Below are 5,343 nucleotides of genomic sequence, written 5' to 3' on the forward strand. Positions count from 1 at the left end.
CTATGACCTCCTTTGCTGCGTCCCAGAGGTTTTGGGCTGTGGTGTTATCATTTTCATTGGTTTCCATATACTTTTTAATTTCCTCTTTAACTTCTTGGTTAGCCCATTCATTCTTTAGTAGGATGTTCTTTAGTCTCCAACTATTTGTTACATTTCCAATTTTTTTTTCTTGTGGTTGATTTTGAGTTTCATAGCGTTGTGGCCTTAAAATATGCACAGTATGATTTCAATCTCTTTGTACTTGTTGAGAGTTGATTTATATCCCAGTATGTGGTCTATTCTGAAGAACGTTCCATGTGCACTGGAGAACAATGTATATTCTGCTGCTTTAGGATACGAAATGTTCTGAATATATCTGTTAAGTCCATCTGGCCCAGTGTGTCATTGAAAGCCATTATTTCCTTATTGATTTTCTGACTAGATGATCTGTCCATTGTTATAAATGGGGTGTTGAAGTCCACTACTATTATGGCGTTATTATCAATGAGTTTCTTTATGTTTGTGATTAATTGATTTATATATTTGGGAGCTTTCACATTTGGAGCATAAATGTTTACAATTATTAGGTCTTCTTGGTGGACAGACCCCTTAATTATGATATAATGCCCTCTTCATGTGTTGTTACAGTTTTTATTTTAAAGTCTAGATTATCTGATATAAGTATGACTACTCTGGCTTTCTTTTGTCAACAATTAGCATGATAGATGGTTCTCCATCACCTTATTTTCAATCTGAAGGTGACTTTAGGTCTAAAGTGGGTCTCTTGTAAACAGCATACAGATGGACCTTGTTTTCTTATCCATTCTGTTACCCATATCTTTTGATTGGATCATTTAGTTTATTGACATTTAGAGTGAGTACTGAAAGATATTAATTTATTGCCATTATGTTGCTTATAGAGTTGGAGTTTCAGGTGGTTTTCTCTGGTCCTTTTTAGTCTTTGTTGCTTTTGGTATTTATTTATTTATTCATTCATTTTTTGGGTTTTTTTTTCATCTTTTCTACCCTTAGAGAGTCCCCCTTAAAATTTCTTTCAGGGCTGGTTTTGTGTCACAAACTCCTTTAATTTTTGTTTGTCTGGGAAACTATCTCTCCTTCTATTTTGAATGACAGCCTTGCTGGATAAAGAATCCTTGGCTGCATATTTTTCTGATTTAGCACATTGAATATATCCTGCCACTGTTTTCTGGCCTGCCAAGTTTCTGTGGATAGGTCTGCTGTGAACCTGATCTCTCTTCCCTTGTAAGTTAAGGACTTTTTCCCTTTGCTGCTTTCATGATTCTTTCTTTTCCTGAGTATTTTGTGAATTTGACTATTATATGCCTTGTTGATGGTCTATTTTTGTTGAATCTAATGGGAGTCCTCTGTGCTTCCTGGATTTTTATGTCTGGTCTTTCCCCAGGTGAGGAAAGTTTTCTGCTATGATTTCCTCAGATAACTCTTCTACCTTTTTTTCTCTCTCTTCCTCTCTGTGACCCCTATGATTCTGATTTTGTTCCTTTTTAATGAGTCACTGATTTCTCTAATTGTTAAATCGTGCTCTTTTGCCTTAATCTCTTTCTTTTTTTTTTCTTTCTGCTTCATTACCCTCCATAAGTTTGTCCTCTATATCACTGATTCTCTGATCTGCCTCATCCATCCTTGGATGTGGCATCCATTCGAGATTACAGCTCAGTTATAGCATTTTTTTTATTTCATCCTGATTAGCTTTTACTTCTTTTATCTCTGCAGAAAAGGATTCTAATCTATTTTTGACTCCAGCTAGTATTCTTATTATCATGATTCTAAATTCTGCTTTAGATAACTTTCTTGCATCTGTGTTGGTTAAGTCCGTGGCTGTTGTTTCTTCCTGTTCTTTCTTTTGGGATGAATTTCTTCATTTTGTCATTTAGAAGGGAGAAAAGGAATTAATGAGGTAAAAAAATAAATTAAAAAAATTAATAAAATTATTAAAATTAAAAAATTTAAAACAACACACACACAAAAATCAAGTAAATGATGCTAGAGCCTAGGTGTGTTTTGGTCTGGGTATTGAAAGGGGCTTGATAGATTACAGAAAAAAAGGGGAAAGAAAAAAAGTAAATCATTTGAAAATTTGAAAAAAATAATACACTGAAATAGAATAAAATGAAATGATTGAAGTAAAATAAAACTTGAAAAAATTACACAAAAGTAAAAAGAAAATAGTAGAAAATTACAGAAAAACATTTTTAATAAAAATTATAAATAAAAATAAATTTTTCTATTTCTGTATTCAAGAAAAATGGAAGAAAAAAAAGAAAATTGAATAGATGGATAGTGAACAGACTGAAATATGACTGAAATTACTTCATTTTCCCCTAGGAGTCAAACTGTAATGTGCTTTATAGTCCATAAAGTAAGCAGGAGGAGAGATTCGTGTTTTTGAAGAACGATGTGGGCCCAGTTGGGCAGGGCTTAGTGTAATGGCTCCATTCTCCACTAGATGGTGCTGCTTAGCTTACTGGGGTGGATTGCTGTGCACTTGTTAGTGTGTACGCACATGCACAGGAGGGCTAAAAATGGCATCAACCAGCTACCCAGTCTCTAGTATGGGAACTCTGTTCTCCCCCATCAGTAATAGCATACCTGTCCTTTGTCTTCGACTTCTGTCCACTCCCCGCTTTTACACTGTGACCAAGCCCCAGGAAGCACCTTCCTCCTGAGTTTTATCTCAGATGCAGCTGTGTTTTCTGACCCCTTATTTCTGAGGAACTGTAGCTTTGACCCTTTCTGCTCCCCTGCAGGAGGGTCTCACCAAGCAATGGCCTGGTGCCAGTCCCACCCAGGAACATTCACAGGATTGTGCTGCCAATGCCCAGAGACTGCGGCTGGGTGCCAGCCTACTCCAGAAAAAGTTCACACACTGGTGTAGCAGCAGTGTTTCAGAGATTATGGAAAATCCCAACACACATCTGGCATCATGCTCACCTCCAATGACCTTGTTCCAGCACTAACGAATGTAGTTGTTCTCCTGGGTCCACTGGGGCCTTTGCCTGTGGGGATGCCACACAGCCTCTACCAGATGTCCTCTCCCTGTGTGGCTGGCAAACCACTTCACTCTGCTCCTGGGAATTTGCCATTCCCACCAGCTATCGAGCTGCAGAGTTTCAGACTCTGCACTCTTCTTTATAGAGTCTTAATGGAATTGAAACCCTCTAATTTCTCCATTCTCCCTTTTTGGTTCAGTCCCTGTGGCTGTTTCCACCTTTCCAGTTCTCTCCAGCTGCTTTTGTGGGGGGGTGCTTTTCCCGTATCCCCCCCTACACACACACACACACACCTTCTCTGTCCTCTCTCTGAAAGCAAAAACAGCTTCCTGCCCTCTGCAGTTTCTCTCCCCCACTTCACCCCTCTGGGCCATGTACCTGCTAAGTTCCATGGTTCAAGTTGTGTAGATTGTTGTGTTAATCCTCCAAGCAGTTTTCTAGGTGTGCAGGATGGTTTAGTGTTGATCTGGCTGTATTTCATGGACACAACACACAAAGAAAATTTCCATGCTGTTCTACTATCTTGGCCCCTCTCTCATGACCATTTATTCTTGATTGATTTTCTTCCTAGATGACCTGTGTATTGTTGTAAATGGAGTATTAAAGTAACTTGCAATTACTGTATTCTTTCCAATAAGATAGTTTATGTTTCTGATTAATTGATTTATATATTTGGGTGTCATCAAATTAGGTGCGTAAACATTATTGTTAGGTTTTCTTGATAGATAGACCCATAATTATGATATAATGCCCTTCTTTACCTCTTGTTACAGCCTTTAGTCTAAAATCTAGTTTGTCTGATATAAGTATGGCTACTCCAGCTTTCTTTTGACTTCCAGTAGCATGACAGATGGTTCTCCATTCTCTCACTTTCAATCTGAAGATGTCCTCAGGTAAAATGGGTCTCTTGTAGACAGCATATATATGGACCTTATTTTTTTTTAATCCATTCTGATATATTATGTCTTTTGAATGGAGCATTTAGTCCATTTACATTCAGAGTTATTATTGATAGATATGGATTTAGTGTCATTGTGTTATCTGTAGGTTTCCTGCTTCTGGCATTGTCTCTGGACCTTTGAAGACTTTACAACCTTCTACTCACAGAGTCCCCCTTAGGATATCTTGCAGGGATGGTTAGTGGTTATGAACTTTCAATTTTTGTTTGTCTGGGAAAACCTTTATCTCTCTTTCTATTCTGAATGACAGCCTTGCTGGGTAAACGATTCTTGGCTGCATATTTTTCCTATTCAGGACATTGAATATTTCCTGCCACTCCATTCTTGCCTGACAAGTTTCAGTGGACAGGTCTGCTACTACCCTTGTGTGTCTACCCTTGTAGATTAAGGCCCATTTATCCCTAACTACTTTTTCTTTCTTTTTGTGTTTGCCAGTTTCACTATGATATGTACTGGAGAAGATCAATTCTTGTTATGTCTGAAGGGAGTTCTCTGTGCCTCCTGGATTTGAATGTCTGCCTCTCCATATTGGGGAAGTTCTCAGCTATGATTTGTTCAAGTAAACCTTCTTCACCTTCTCTCTCTTCTTCTTCTGGAACTCCTATGATCCAGATATTATTAGGTTTCATTGAGTCACTTCTCCCCTCATGGTCTAGAATTTTTTTATCTCTGTTTTTTCTCTTTATCTCTGTGTTTTCATCTTTTTCATAATTTTATCTTCTATTTTACTTATCTCCCCTCTGCCTCTTCAATCCTCACTATGACCACATCTAGCTTATTTTGCACCTCATTTACAACATTTCTTATTCAGCATGACTATATTTTAGTTCCTTGATCTCTGCAGCAAAAGATTCTCTACTGTATTCTATGCTTTTTTTCAAGCCCAGCGATTAATCTTATTACTATTATTCTAAATTCTTGATCAGCTATACTGTTTATATCTGTTTTGATAAATTTTTTAGCTGTCATTTCTTCCTGGAATTTCTTTTGAGGAAAATTCTTTAATTTCATCATTTTGGCTAGTTTTCTGTCTCTTATGTGTTTTAAAATCTTGTTATGTGCCCTGAACCTGAGAGCACCACTATATTAAAGAGGGGTCATACACTGTCCAGGGCTGCCCATCAGGAGGTATTTTTGGATTTGTGTTATGTGTTCCCTATTGTGACTCTGGTTGTTTTATCCTCCTACTTGCTGTGATGGTTCAGACCCTTCACCAAGTGTGCTTTGATTTGTTAGCTGAAGTAAACCTATGGCCTCCAGGTTGTCCCCGTGGGCCCCTGGCAATGTGTCTGTCACTCTGCAGCCTGGACTCTTGGAATTCCAAGTCCTCTGGCCTCAATACTGCTGTGTTTGAAGGACAAGGGAACTTCAAGTCC

The sequence above is a fragment of the Acinonyx jubatus genome, chromosome B4, assembly GCF_027475565.1.
Source record: "Acinonyx jubatus isolate Ajub_Pintada_27869175 chromosome B4, VMU_Ajub_asm_v1.0, whole genome shotgun sequence".
Classification (NCBI taxonomy): domain Eukaryota; kingdom Metazoa; phylum Chordata; class Mammalia; order Carnivora; family Felidae; genus Acinonyx; species Acinonyx jubatus.